The 16,093-nt window shown below is 44.8% G+C and overlaps 2 pseudogenes; both read left to right on the top strand.

Annotated features, from left to right (window-relative positions):
- Nucleotides 1-3,734, top strand: part of LOC103265220 — a 39,933-nt pseudogene extending 36,199 nt beyond the window's left edge.
- Nucleotides 3,735-14,504: 10,770 nt separating this feature from the next.
- On the top strand, nt 14,505-15,918 carry LOC103265221 (annotated as a pseudogene).
- The last annotated feature ends 175 nt before the right edge of the window (nt 15,919-16,093 follow it).

Here is a 16,093-nt window from a genome sequence, read left to right on the forward strand (position 1 = left end):
AAGAGGCCAGGCATCTGGGGCAGAGTCTCCACTAACAGCATAGATCCTAAAACTGACTTGCACTGACCCAAGAGATAACTCTGGACCCATGACAAAATCCATTCAGAATGCTCCTCTGAAATTCCTGCTCTTCATGGTAACCCATGCCAATGGCAGCAGCAGGTGAGTGCCTGCAGGTTTGTCATGGTGCTGGGCAGGAGAAGGCAGGACAGGAAGTGCCAGTAACATCCTCTGGGCATAGCAGAGAGTCCAGGAGCAAGTAAGGGGCTTTTGTTAAGGAAAAAGAATAAAAGATCATGACAAACCTAAAAATTGTGTTGTATTTCTAAAAAATAAAATCACTAATGAGTGGAGCACATACGTACTAGAACCAAGGAATATTTTTGGAAGCAAGACAAAGTTACAGCTGACCATAATTAGGGTAGAAAAGCTAGCCTCCAGCCAGTAAGGCTAAACCCAGGATAGTATCTACAGAAATATGGAAGGAAATTGAGGTAATGCCTTTATGGAAGGAGGAAAAGAAGGATTGAGAAATACAAACAACCAAGACTTGACTAGAAGTAGATTTAGCTCAGTGCCAACTAAGTAAATGTGTGTCTCTGCTGTTGAATTTCTAAGAACTTTCAAAGTGCTTATTTGCATTGTGAATTTCCCAGATGGGGCTACTGATGACAGCATTTCCCAAACTTATCTGACCTCAGATTCCTTTTTTCATGGATAATCTTACCAAATTGAAATTCCCAGGAAAACACTTTAAAAGCTTTGAGTTAACTCATTTTGGAAAATCTAAAATTGTTTTTTCTTTTCCTATCTGCCCTCCTTCCCTTGCTTATCCTGAATAGCACTGTTTGTAGTGGTAGTATTGTTTTACATTCTTTTTTTTTAAAATAAGAAAAAGGGAGCAAGGGGTGGGGGGGAGGCAGAATTGGCAGTAGTGAGAATCTGTGGCGGGGGGAAGTCCACAGTGCACCACACCTCATCAAGAGTACCTGCATAATGAACATTTGTATACCTATCCCTGAATTGTGCCCCACATCTTTAAAATTAAAAAAGTAAAAAAAAAAAAAGAAAAGAAAAAGAAAATAGTAATAGTAATTGACAGGGCCAATCTGCAGAATCTTGTGACCCATATTTTATGGTTCTTAGATTAAAATCCAACTTTTAAAAATTAAAAAAAAGGGGGAGAGCAGTTTTAGCATTTGTTTTCGTCTTCTATCCACCTTATTTTGTTATCAGTAAACAAGAGGTACAACAAGGTTTAAAATTATGTTGGCTGAGTATGAGGATGTGACTGAACTCCAACACACTGGGGCTTTTCAGAATTTAGTTAAAATTCTGGGCCCCAAATTGAGGTTCAAAAAGGTTCTGGATGTTATGTGGTTAACTAGAAATTTGATATCCTAAAACAGCTTGTGTCTTTTAGTTGCCACCATGTGCCTAGAAAGAGATGTGTTGCTGTAGAAACCTCTGTCCAAGAACGCACAGCATAAGACATCCAGAGCAGTGCTTCCCTGCCCTCGGAGTTCCCACAGGATGCTCACACACTTTCTCCTGTACTCTATAGACTGAAGGTCAATGCCAAGAACACCATAGAAACACTTGGAAGTAAAGAAATCAGGAACATGCATTTCAAGTCAAGCTGAGTATTTCTTGCAGCAAAAGGTTTCAAACTCCCGGAATTGAGAGAGAAACTGTGAGTGGTTTTAAAATGTACCTTCTCACCACCAGTGACTGTAGTCCATGAAATGACATAAAAAGATAGCCAGTAGGTTATAACTTCCTGTCTCCAAACATAAGATGTTTGTCAACCTTTCTCATTAGACCAGTATTAGATCTTGATGGAAGTTTCTAACTTTTCCAATCTCTTTTAGAGTAGAACATTCTGAATGGGCCATTGGTATTAGTTTTCCATCAGGCTGCAGTCAATATGGCCTACCCATGTCTCTCTTTTCTTGGGCAGATGTTTACCTCCCCAAGCTCCTGAAGATCAATGCCAAGGACACCATAGAAGCTCTTAGAAATAAAGAAATCGAGAACATGCAGTTCAGGTTGAGCAGGGGACAGTAGAGTACTCACCTCTTAGGGTGGCTTAGGGTATTTAACTGAGATGGTGCCTGTGAGGCACGCATAAGGGCAAGCACCACACACACAAATACTCCACAGATGTCAGTTTCACTGTTGTTGTGGTAGTAACTTGTTGCATGATTGATTCTAAATCCCTCCCTGTGGTCTTTTATTTATTTATTTATTTTTAAAAGCAGGATTTATTGAGAGGATAGAAAAGCTCCCACAGTGGGAGGGGACCTGAAGGGGTTGCCCCTTGTGGTCTTTATCAAAAAAATAAATAAATAAAGAGCGATGGAATGAACATTATAGCTTAACCTAGACTGCCTTAAACTTAATCAGAACACTTGAATTAGCCTATAGTTTGACAATTTATCTAACACAGCCTGTTTTACAATAAAGTGTTGAATATCTATCTCATGTACACTATTGAATATTATACTGAAACTGCAGTATTATATTATATTATATAGTATTATAATATATTATACTATATTATATAGTATTATATTATATTATAGAATATTATACAGAAAAGCTGCAGTTTCTGCTGAATGCATAAACATACCATTGTACAACATTGAAAGTTGGGGGTTGATTTTACTCACCAGCCAAGTACAGCTACTCAATTGAACGGCATAGATTATAAAATACTTTCATCATCACTGCAGAAAGTTCTAGAGATGCATGAACACCTTGTTCAAATATTATTAAGGGGGGCACACCTCATTAGCCAGGGTACCTGCATAATGAACATTGGTATACCTAACTCTGAATTGTACCCCACATCTTTAAAATGAAAAAATTAAAAGTAAAAAAAAAAACCCAAAAAACTCCCAACAAATACTATTAAGAAACAACATACAAACATACAGTTAGATAGAAGGAGTAAGACCTAGTGTATGATAGATAGCAGGGTGACCATAGTTAACAATAATCTATTGTACATTTCAAAGTAGTGAGAAGAGAATAATTTGAATGTTCCCATCATAAAGAAAAGATAAATATTTAAGGTGATGGATATCCCAATTACCCTGATTTGATCTTTACACATAAGGTACCAAACATACCCACAAAATATGTACATTTATTATATAGCAATAAAAATATTAAATCGAAATGCACAAAAAGGAAGACAAATACCCAGCTTAGGCTAGCCAAATTCAGTTCTTGAAAGTGATTCTGTTTGTATGACTTTGCTCATAGCTGATACTGATGAAATATTTGTTGATTAGATTAGTGAATAAATAATAAAGTCCATGACTGGGCATGGTGGCTCAAGCCTATAATCCTAGCACTTTGGGAGGCCGAGATGAGAGGATTGCCTGAGCCTGCGGGTTCAAGACCAGGGTGGGCAACATGGTGAGACCTCATCTCTATAATAAATTAAAAAATTAGCTGGGCATGGTAGCGCACACCTGTAGTTCCAGCTAGTTGGAAGGCTGGGGTGGATGGATCACCTGAGCCCAGCAGGTTGAGGATGCGGTGGCTGTGAGCATGCTATTGCACTCCAGCCTGGGCGACAGAGTGAGACTCCAACTCAAAAAACAAACAAAAACCGAAAAACTCTTTTCATTACACAGATCAATCACTCTGGTAATAAGAACAGATATTCTTGCTGGTCTGCAGAGATCCAGATAGAAGGCTGCATACTCAAAGAGCCAAGCTAGCTTGCCAGAGTCATTAATAAATGTGTTTGTGTAAACAAATGCAATGGGATGGCAAGAATCTTATACCTTTAAATCCTACAGTCAATATTTGATGGGTATCTGGGGTGTGTTGTAAACCCACGAATATTTGCTAGTTGCATCAAATCTTGGTACACAGTATTTTTATAACAATATTCACTTATTGAAGATATCAATAAGCAGGAAAGCCAAGTGAATGGGAATTCTTAATTTAATCTGGGAAGGAGGGTTGGGGAAGCAGCTGTTTTCAGATCTAAGTGTAATCCCTATGCAGTCCACAGTTTTGCAGAGAGAAAATCTTTATTCTGTTATCTCCAGGCATACCCTAGTTTCTGACAGTCGTCTTCTGCTGGAAGAATGAGCAGCAGTCTAGAGGGCTTAGCCAGCTTTCTTGGTCAACTTAAGTTGAACTCGGGAATCTTTCCTGTAAGTCTGAATTTATTCATTCCACAAATCTGGGTGCTGCCTTCCTCCTGGCGCCAGGAGTGCATTAGTGAGCCAGACACAGTCCCTGCCGCCATGCCAGGGTGTTGAATGGGGTGGGAGGATGGGCTACTTTTAAGAGGTGACCTGAAATTCTCAGACTCTTCAGGGCCAAATCATTAGACCCAAGAATCCAATACACCCCACATGCAGTGAATTGGTGCTGTCAGATGATGGATGTAATTCAGAGGTAAAAAAAATAAAGTCGCTTCCAAGAGTCTGTTCTAACCTCCTTCCTGGGCGTGGTGACCAGAAAAACTCTGAGGAGTTGATGGCAGGTTATTGTTGTTTCTCTGAGCCTCCAGTATCTCATCTGTAAGACAGAGAAATTGGGATAGCTGGATGCTTTTCAAACACTTTTATCAGCAGGCTCCTTTTAAAAACAGGGTGGTACATGGCACCCTGAATTTCAGCATTCTTACATAACTTTCTGAAATCTCAGTGGATTACATCAGTGTTGATTTGTTGTTTGTTTAATGTGGGCCACAGGTCAGGCCTGGTTGCAAAAAGCTAGGCTGAAGGGGTGTCCCCTGTCAAGAACAGACACCAAAGAGAGCAGAAATCCAGGTGCCCATTCCTCCCACAGGCTTCTGCCAGGATGTGTCAGTCCCACTTACCCCTACCCCAGGCCCCAAACACATCAGGCACCAGGTCAGCCCAGGCAAGAAAATGTCAACCTTTCCCTCAGGGGCACAGCAGATCATGTGGCAGTGGGCAGCACAACAGCCCTCCTTCAGGGAAGGGGGTGATTATTGTGAGTGGAAACATGATGATCCAATGACTGCTGAAAGCCATGAAGTGCCCCGACCCAGGGAGGAACATCACCTGGCCTGCTGACCCCTGCCCTGGGTAGAGGCTCCCAGGAGCCTACGTGTCTGCAAGAGAGTCTGTCTACAAACCACTGGATGGGGTCATGGCTCCAATACTGGTAGGGACTTAATCGTGTCCCCCAAAATTCCTGTGTTGAAATCCTAACCTATAGTATCTTAGAATGTGACCTAATTTGGAAGTAGGATCATTGCAGATGTAATAAGTTAGGGTGAGGTTATACAGGAGTATGGGGACCCCTAACCCAAAACAGCTGGTGTCCTTATAAAAAGGAGAAATTGGTACACAGATACCCACACAAGGAACACCATGTAAAGACAAAGGTGGAGATTTGGGTAATGCATCTACAAGCAAAGGAACACCAAAAATTGCCAGCAACCACCAGACGCTAGAGAGAGGCCTGGAATAAATTTCCCCCTACAGACTTCAGAGGGAGCCAGCCCTGCTGACACCTCAATCTTGGCCTTCTGGTTCCAGAGGTATGAGAGCATAAATTTCTGGTTTTCAGTCACGCAGTTTGTGGTACTTTGTTATGGCAACCCTGGAAAACTAATGTAGGCCCCTTTAAGGTTTAAGCTCTGAGGAACACATAGAAATTTTTTATACTAAAAAAAGGAGAAAAAGAGCACACTTTTACTCTGGCTGAAATTACTGTACAAGAGGGACCCCAAAAAACCAGAATTATTTTTTGGAGGGTGAGCTCCTAGTAGTACAGACTTCTCCCACTAGGTAAGTGTTCTAGGAATCCCTTGGCATCAGTGTACCAGGTAGCGTAGTTGTGAGAGACTGTGTTCAGTTTCAGTTTATTTTTCTTGGAGATTCTTTAACACAATTGTCCATTTCCTGATGGGTGATTTACAAACACACCTGCCCACACTGCCCTGAGTGTTCAGCAGTTTTTTTTGTTTTGTTTTGTTTTGTTTTTTATCAGTTTTTGACCAAAAGGGCATGACCCCCATGTCCCACCCTCTCATCCTGAGCAACATTTTTTTGTTGTTTCCCCAGATGAAAAAAGTTATCAGAGGGAAACAAAAAACAGCAGAAGCGCCTAAAGGCATCCAAATTGACAAGTCCAAAAACTGTTTTGAGCAGTGGAAAAAGTGTCCCAATAGGTTGAATTGCATCAGGTACTTTGAAGGTGACTAAAGTTTAAACATGTAAGAATAAATACACAATTGTTTTGTAATTAAATTCTGGGGTGTGTTGGGACCTTCCCTTCATATTTTTAAAGCATGGTTGATCTTAATTAGTTATCATTATCTGGGGAAAGGTTCGAGGACACTCCTGGGAGGCAGAGTCCTGGGATGCAAAGTTCTTGTGACCAGAGCCCCCAATCCAGTGACAGCCCCTTTGCTCTCTGCTGCCCCCTGCAGCTCACTGCTGTGCCCTGCATGTAGGGCATGTAGGGCATAGTTCTATTTCTGTCACGTTGATGTGTTTCCCTACTACAGGGTCTTTAGTGTGGGGATTGTCATTCCATCCCCAACAACTCAGGGCACAGCCAATCCTAGGCCTGTCCCTCACCGATGGACTCCATGCATGAGGCCTGGCCTCACTGGATGCTTCTCCAGCACATTCCCTGGACCCAACATCACTAATGTGGACCCTACCAGTCACTCCTCACACGGAATCTGTGATGGAACTCACTCAAGTGAGGCACAGAGAGGCTGAGACCAAAGATCCAGGTCACACAGATGGGAGGGGAGGATGGGGCTCAACCCCCAAGTGCACCCTTTGCTCCTGCACTCTGCTGGGACAGATGCACCCCGTTAAGAATGTTCCTTGTCCCTCCTGGTGTTGCTGGTGAGGACTGACTGGAGGGGATGCTGCTTTGATGGGAAGAGCAGAGGGGCCTCTGAGCTGGCCCAAGTCATTAGTGTCACTCTGTCTGGCTTCTCTGATGCCTTCACTTTGCCTTTCTTGAAACAGTGGACACACTCTGGGCCTATTAAGAAAGATGATCCCAGTGGAACCAAACACCATCACGATGCCAAATCTGGTCTTCGATTCTATACTCTTTAACCTGTGTCCAGGGCTCTCTGGGATGATGTGGTTCAGGGACAGGTGATCCTGAAGATGATCTTCTGGTAATCTCTAATGCCAAGGTTTTGAAAAACATCTTTAAGCACTAAATTTTTTCTTTAAAGTTAAACTTGGCTAGGCATGGTAGCTCACACCTGTAACAACAGCAGTTTGGAAGGCCGAGGCAAGAGGACTGCCTGAGCCCAGGGGTTCGAGACCAGCCTGGGCAACATGGTAAGACCTTGTCTATACAGTAAACTAAAAAACTTAGCTAGGTGTGGTGGTGCACATCTGTAGTCCCAACTACTCAGACGTCTGAGGCAGAGTCCTGGAGGTCAAGGCTGCAGTAAGCTGTGATTGTGCCACTGCAATCCAGTCTGGGCGACAGAGTGAGACCCCAACTCAAAATAAATAAATACATTAAGTAAGTAAATAAATATTTCTTTAAAGTTAAACTTGCCCTCAAGGAAGATCAGTAAAATAAATTAGCAAAAAGGGAGCTCAGGGTATTTTTTAAAATGTATAATGTTAATTTTTGTTTTGGAGAGGATAGTGAATGTGGAAAGAAGGGCTGAGAGCCTGCGTCCTCTCTGCAAGACCCAGTCCTGGGGTACTTGGTTCTCTCCCTGGGATCCAGAGGGTTCCTCAGGTTTCCATACCTCTTGGCTCTGGTGATGAGGATATCTGTCCCTCCTAAACTGCAGTCACAGGTCAGGATGCCTTAGGGACCACTTGGCTATAACCTTCACTTTTACAGGTAAAGTCACTGAGAATCAGAAAGATGGCATGGTTGTCACAGAGATTGTGACTAACTCAGGGCTTATATCCCATGGGAAGGAACCATCTTGACTGTGAGGTAGGAATCCCGGGTTTGGGTGCTTGTGAAAAACTGTCAATGCCCCTTCTTTGTGTTTTCAACACCTAACAAGGGGAGAGGTGGCATCTGTCAGGCGGCAAGCTAAGCAGGACAGCTCAGAACTTTCAGATCATATACCTGAGCACGTACCTCCTTGGCTGTGTGCATCTGTGAGGTCCAATAGAGCCACTGCATGTGGTTATTAATGAGTTCAAATTATACAGAATCCAGTTCCTCAGTCACACTAACCACAGTTCAGATGTTCAGTGTCCACACGGACTGTATTAGACCATGCTGTCAAGGCAGAGGGCTCCAGTGACCACGCTGCTTCTGAGCCACCAGCTCTCCATGCATGCACCCCACACCAGCCTCTCCTGGACACTTGGCCTCAAGGGACACGCACTGATTCTTTGGCCCTAATCATATCTGCTGTATCAGACTCTCTGGGGTAATCTCCTACTCTTCACAGCTCACCTGAGATTCTGATGCAGCTCAAATTTGAGGGTCACTGTCTCAGTCACTTGGGAAGCATGTTGCTAATTCAGTTTCATTTCTGTGGCCAGACCATTTAGTTTCATTTCTCCCACTGTTTGTTTGTGAGGGGGCAGGGAAGGACATAACTCACACACCATATAAAAGTGAGCCAAAAAAAGGGAACAAGGCAATTTGCCTGTCTCTGTCCTGAACTGCACAGGTAAGAGTGGGACCTGGTGTGGAGAGGGCTGTTGCATGTCTGACATGCAGCAGGTGTGTACCTTTAAACAAGACTTCCTGAGAGGCATGACATTTTCCTGGTAAACATGGCATGTGTTTGGAGGCAAGAACCATAAAGATGACTTTCTGATGTTGCCCAGTGTGTGATACAGAAAAGTCCCGTGTTGGTCCCAGTCCACAGCAGCCCTGTGCACAAAGTGGGGCTTCTGGAGGGAAAGCAGCTGGACCCAGGGCACAGGTTGGTCACATCCTGAATCTGGCTGAAGGCCTCGTGGCTCGAAGGAATGGCTTGCTAGGTAGCCTTGCTCAGTGTCCCACAGAGTCTGGGGTGGAGTGGGGGAGCTTTGTGCCCCAAAGCCTGGTCTCTGAGGGTTCCAAGTGCCCCTTTGTTTATGGTATTTGTGATGCAATGACATGGCCTTGGCAATATGCTGGGAAGCCAGCTGTCTCGGGGCAGGAAAGAGGATGGGGCCTGATCTCTAGCTCTTGCCAATTCCCGTGGTGTGAGTGTTCCCACCATAGCTGGTTCTTAGTCCCATAGTGTAAGTACTCCCACCATGACAAGTTCCCATCCCCATGGCATAAATGCTCCCAGCACAGCAGGTCTCAAATCCTGTGGCGTGAGTGCTCCTAGCAAGGCCAGTTCCAATTCCTGTGGCATGAGTGTTCACCCCACAACCAGTTCCTATTCCTGTGGTGTAAATGCTCCTATTACACTGGATTCCTAGGCAGCAGGAGTCACACCCTGCACATAGAGCGGGAGTTTCTGGAGGGAAAGTAGCTGGCCCCAGGGTACAGGTTGGCCCCATCCTGAATCTGGCTGAAGGTATCGTGGCTCCAAGGGATGGTTTGCATGATAGTTTTGTTCAGTATCCCACAGAGTCTAGGGGTGGGGTGGGGAGCTTTGTGCCCCAAAGCCTGGTCTCTGAGGGTTCCAAAGTGCCCCTTCACTTGCGGTATTTGTGATGCAATGACATGGCCTTGGTGATAAGCTGGGAAGCCAGCTGTACCGGGGCAGGACACAGGATGAGGCCTGGTCTCTGGAATTTGCCCTGGCTGCCTGCACTTCAAGGGCTGGTCTATTTCATAATTGATACTGAGCAGAAAGAAAACATGGTTCTATTGATGACACCTTTAGAAACCTTTCTTTCTCATCGCATTTACAATTTTGTCTCTAGTGCTCTAAAAAAGAGTGGGGGCCTAAGCTAGCCTTCCTTGCATTGTCTCCCCCTTTCAGTCTCTCTATTTTTGTCTCCCTGATAACAGTTGTGACATCTTTCTTTCTTTTTCTCTTCCTCTTATTTTTTATTTTAAAGATGCGGGGTACAATTCAGGGTTAGATACATAAGTGGTCATTGTACAGGTAAAGTGTGGGTACCCTTATTGATATTATGTGTCCCACCCTGTGACCTCTTTTCTTTATTGAGGTTTGTGCATGTTACCTGGCTTCCACCCTAACAGACAAGCTCCCTGCATAGATCTGTGTCTTCTTGACTCATGTGAATTCCAGGGACTCAGAATGCTCCAGACATACCTTTGAATGAGTGAATGAATAACAATTGGATCTTAATAAAAAGGGGAGGGGCACAGTGGCTCATGCCTGTAATCCCAACACTTTGGGAGGCTGAAACAGGAGGATGTTTGAGGATAGGAGTTTGAGGCCAGCCTGGGCAATATAGTGAGACCCCATCTCTACAAAAAAATGCAAAAATTAGCCAGGTATGGTGGTACACACCTATAGCTCCAGCTAATCAGGAAGTTGTGGCAGGAGGATTGCTTGAGCTTAGGTGTTGGAGGCTACAGTGAGCTATGATCACACCACTGCACTCCAGTCTGCACGACAGAGTGAGAACCCATCTCTAAAAAACAAACAAAACAACAACAGAAACAAGAGGTGCACACTGGGAGATGAATTATAAGGTTGTATCCTGTGGTCAGGCACCCATGACCCTGCATTATGCAAGTGATGCTGGAGCTGGAGCGAAGGGACACAGCTAAATAGCCCCCAGAGCCCAGGATGTGCACAGGACTGAGCAGAGCTCTCAGGCTCTTTGCAGGTCAGCAGTGGTGGGCATGCCCTGCAGGAGCTGCAGGTCACCTTAGCCTTCAGCAGACTTCACCACATCCCTCATTACCGTGTCCCCCTTTCCAAGGAGCGGTGGTCACTTTACACCAGAAGACTTGATAAAGCTTCCAAACTCAATGGAGAATGTGGATGTTTGTCCTCTAATCTTGAGGTCCAGAGAGCAATGCCAGATATAGGTAGGAAAGGGCACTGGAAATCCAATTATTGGCCCTGGGTGGGGACCTCCATGAAGCCTCTCACATTCCTCCATAACCTGGCATCCTCATCTGCAGGTTAGGCAGGTCTTCCTGCCCTCCCTGCTCATAGGCTGTCTTGGGAATTTGAGGAGATGATAGAAGGAAAAACCTCCCAGGACCCAGAATGTTCCATTCATGTGTGGGGTGTCAGGGCACGTCAAGCATTTACTTCTGACCACCACTGCAAGGACTCCACACCCCAGCACTGCCCTCCTGGGGTCCCAGTCCTGCACCTTCATCCACAGGGCTCTTCCTCTCCAATGACGTTCCTGGAGAGAGGGACTTCTCTTTGCAAAGGACTTTGGAATTATGAAGTTAGGGCTCTGAGCATGAGTAGGGAAATCGTCTCCCCTTTGTGGTTTTTGTGTGTTCTCCAGCCCTTGATGGAGATTATTACAATGAGACTCCCTGGTGGAAGATGGAAGAGCACCACTGAGCACAGCATCAATGGGCATGTCCTCTCTCAAGTCATGGGCTTCCCAGTCATGAATGGTGGGACAGAGCTGCCTTTCCAATGCCCCAGGAGGCAGGTTTATGGACTTACTGTCTTACTCTTCAAATTTTCAATCAATACCCACTTGTTAGGGGATAAACTGTGTCCCCCAGATTTCCCATGTTCAATACCTAACCCCCAGAACCTCAGAATGAGACCTTATTGGAAAAGGGGTTAAGATGGAGTTGTAATAGAGAAGGTTGGGCCCTAATCCAATGAGATCATTAAAAGGGGAGATTTGTGTCGGTGACCTGCACTGACCAGGGGGGGGTTAGGACCGCACCGGTGAATCAGAACGGAGAGAAGAAACCACACGGAGGCAGCTCTTCTGGGAACAGTCTGGCCAAGACTGAAGCCAATTTTATTCAAACTTTTTCCAACTTATATACCATTTTCTATAATCTCCAGCAGTGTGACAATTACTTGCTGGGGGCATACAAATTCATTGATGTGTAACACGCTTTACAAATCATGTACCATCACAAGACTTTCAGGTTCCCAGTGAACAATTACAATTCCATGATGTATGAATCACAGGTGCACAATTTCAATACAGATTGTTCAAAATGTTCTCCACAATGTTCAATAAATCATTCATATTATACTCTAAGTTCTAAGCCCTGATTAAAAAACTTTCCAAGTTAACTCTAAGTTCAATCCAATTTTACTAACTTTTAATATTTTTGCCGATTAATATTATTAACTTAACACTATACTATAATCTATAAGTTTACTTAAATGACTTAATTTTATTACCTTAATTTTATACTATTTATTTTTATAATTCTTATAACCTACTACATTTCTATACTGCCCTATGATTGTATATTAATTACCTATGAACTTATCCTTAACCTAAAATTTTATCACAACTTCTATAAATTTCAAATATCTAAACTATTGTTTTTTATACTTTATTAATTACTTATCTTATAATATCATGTCTAAATTCTAATACAACTATTATCCTATTATAATCTATTACAAACCTTATCATTAGTACTAATAAGTATAAAAATTATGAACTTACTCTATGTTCTATAAAACTTAATTTAATGACATTTTAACCTAAAACCTAAATCTGATTGCCTATTACATGGAAACTACCTACGTCTCAAAACCTGCCATGCCACTTAAAACAATGAACTGCACAGTTGCCATAACGACAGCCGGGGACTGAAGCAAGCTGAAAGTTACTGCACGTACAAAAACCAAGAACGTTCTGCTTGACCAAAAGCAACATAATACAACTATTATCACAGTTATAACGTCTAATCATAACCCCAAATGAAACTACATACTGGAACAAAATCTAATCAATCAATTTACCAGGAAATAACAGCTAAAAAATCTTAAGAAGAAAAACAGTTTAGAAAGAAAAAGAGATATAAAATAATTCTGCTGTGCATTTTTTATAGGATATAATAAGATTTTATTTTAGACTGTCACTTCCTAATATTGAAAATTCTGTTGTCTTATAATACACTGGTTACTATTCATATGTACACACTTGATGTTATATCCTTGTCTCCGAGGCGACCTTCTGAATAGGCCTTCATAGGCCTCAGCTGTGTGGTTACATATGTTGGCTCCCAACAGATTTGGACACAGACACATACACAGGGACAGCCTCACTCCTCCCCGTCCTCAGCCTCAACTCATTTCCATCATCCTCACTCGCCTCTCAACGTGCACACCCCCTCACCCTGCCTCAGTGTCCACCAGTCCTCCCATGTTTACTCTTACAGTGGAGATTCTCAAACTTTCTCTGTTTGTGTTCCGAGTGTCTCAATAATTCATTGATGGTGCCCTCTGCCCAACAGAAATGCCTAACAGTTCTATTTATTAATTAGGTTGGACCAAACCACTCAGTAACAGTAGAAGACTGTGTGGGTCCAATAGAGGCCTCCATGTATCCCTGGGGATAAGGATAAGGACCCCCATAAGTTTGCTGATGTACCCCTGGGTGCCTCAGTTCATAGTTTGGGAATCAGTCTTACAGTCTTGATTAACTACCCCCGTTTTTTTTTACTTGCATGTCATTCAAGGGGCTTATCTATGGCTTAGGTAATCTCACCTAGGTAATTTGGGGGTGCCTTCAACAGAGGGGAGCTGTCACTGAGGACCCAGTGGCAAGGCTGTCTTTATTAAGATGAGGTCTTTGGCTCCTAAGATTTCAGCCAATGCTCTTCAAATTCTCTCACTTCTCACTCTTAGGTGGGTGTGGCTAGAAACACAGGAGAGTCCTCCCTGGTCTCCCTCCATCCTCCCTTCATGGTCCCTTCTGCCGCCCCACCCTTGGCCCTCTCTTGAGGCACTTCTTCCTTAGGGTTGCAGGCCCAGGCTCCTGTAAGTGGGGTCCTGCCCTTTGCACGTCTGTGGAGTCTAGGTTGGGAGCAGGGCAAGGCAGGGGTCCCTCTCGGATGCTTTGGGTCCTACCCATTGAGAGGGAGGAAGGGAAGCCCCTCCCTGGGGCTACCTCAGTGATACTTGCGCAAGATCAGTTGTCTTCCTCTTGCCCATAGGGGCCATCTCTGGCACCCTGGGCTGTTGTGCTCTCAGTCCCTTGTGACAGTTTTAATGCCACTCATTGGTCTGAGTACCCACCCCATCCTGCCTCACGAGAAACCCAGATGTTGACATTTCTCAATACTGCGCTTCCTGAGCCTCTGCAACTGACTCAATGTTGACATGACAACCCGCATCCCTCCCCAGGCACTTAGCTCCACCCCCAGAAAAAAAGGAGAGTGGACTGAATCCCAAAGATTAGTTCTTGCACAACATGCTCTAAGCTGTTTTAAAAAGTACTACCCTCCCTCCTACCCTTCGCCGCCCCCTGGCCGGGCCGCACTGGGGCGCCGCTAGACCCGCTCCGCTCCAGGAGTTGCAGAGCAACCGAGGTGACGCTCATTTCCGCGTCGGCCCTGGGGCGTCAGGTTGCGGCGCCGAGGGTTGGGCGGGCCGCAGAGTGGGACGGAGGCTCATTTTTCTGAGGTTTCTGAAAGTGTCGTGAGACAAAATTCCTGGTGCCAGGGGAGCAATGGAAGGCCACAAGTCAGAAGAAGAGGAGCTGCATGTCCTACGACTGAATGTGGGCGGCTGCGCTTCCACAGCCTGGCGCGAGTCCTTGTGCAGCTTTAAGGACTCTATGTTGGCCTCTATGTTCAGTGCTCGCTTTCCTCTAAAAACGGATGAGTCAGAGGTTTGTGTTATGGACCGTGATGGACATCTATTTAAATACCTTTTGGATTATCTTCATGGAGAAGTCCAGATTCCCACAGATGAGCAACCCGCGTTGCCCTGCAAGAAGAGGCTGATTACTTTGGCATTCCCTATCCCTCCAGCTGTCTGACCACTTGGCCAATGAAATGGAAGCATATTCTTTAAGGCTTTAGCAGACTTTTGTGATTCTTATGGTTTAGTTTGCAATAAACCAACAGTTTGGGTTCTCCACTATCTTAACATATCTGGTGCAAGCTGTGAGAGTAGAATTATTGGTGTGTATGCCACGAAGACAGATGGAACAGAGGCTATTGACAAGCAGCTGGAAGGATTCACAGTAAAAGCATTTTTTTTAAAAAGAGGCAGGAAATAACGTCCAGTACATCTGGAGCTGTTATTCAGCAGCAGAGTTGAAGATGATGGACGCCTTCGATGCTTGGGAAGGAAAAGGTGTGAGCTACTGGCAGGTGCCCCACGAGCTGATCGAGTGCTGGACTCTGGAGGAGTGGCTGCTGCTGGGAAACCTGCGCCACATGGCCCCTGTCCGGAAGAGGCGCCTGGTCATGTTCCCTGAAGAGGAAGATGTGAACTGTAAGCCTGGTCCTAGGCCCATCCAGTTTTGGGGCCCTTCCACAAGTACCCAGATTAAAGTCAGGAACTCGGCCTTGGTCAGGGTGTCCCTGGCGACTGCCGCCTTATCCTCGGCTCGGGTGAACACACAACAGTGTCACAGTGGCAGTGGTGGAATAGCAGCTTCATGTCGGGTAACTTCCAAGGCCGTGTCCCTGGGAAGTACGGGGACCCCAGTACTCACCCAGGCATCCCTTGGGGCTGGGGGCGCTGAAAATGGAGGTGCACATTCACCTGCAGCAAAGGTGCTGCTCCCCAACAGGAAGGCCACACCCCACCGTGAGATAAAGCTCAAGAGGACTCCTCCACGTGCTGCAGTGCCCTCCCGGCCCACACCCCCGGTGGGCCATGCCTGTGCCCTGGAGCCACCTCCCCTCCTCGAGTCCTCCAGCACTCAAGGAGTGCAGACTGAGCACAGGACTGACCAGGACACTGAGGAGGCTAATAGAGAGGGTGGTGGACTGGGAGGCTCCTGTTCCCTGCACAAGCTTTCAGCCCTTTCCATATGTACAAGTGACACTTTAGTGATGCAGTGGGAGGGGCCGCCTTATGTTTATATTGGGATTACTGTGAAAAAACCGAACGGTGTGAGATAGGGATGGAGAAGGGAACACTAAGTAGATGGGTCTCTGTTTGCTTCTCATTTTCCCCACTTTTAATAATTGTCAATGGACAGTTTGAATTTCTGGTTTTTAATTTTTTAATCGTTTAATTTGTATTAAGGCAACAAAATACTACTAGAAAAGCCCACTTTGTTGCTGAAATGAATGT

Source organism: Carlito syrichta, unplaced genomic scaffold (assembly GCF_000164805.1).
Source record: "Carlito syrichta isolate Samal-C Ts95f unplaced genomic scaffold, Tarsius_syrichta-2.0.1 Scaffold305886, whole genome shotgun sequence".
Taxonomy (NCBI): Eukaryota; Metazoa; Chordata; class Mammalia; order Primates; family Tarsiidae; genus Carlito; species Carlito syrichta.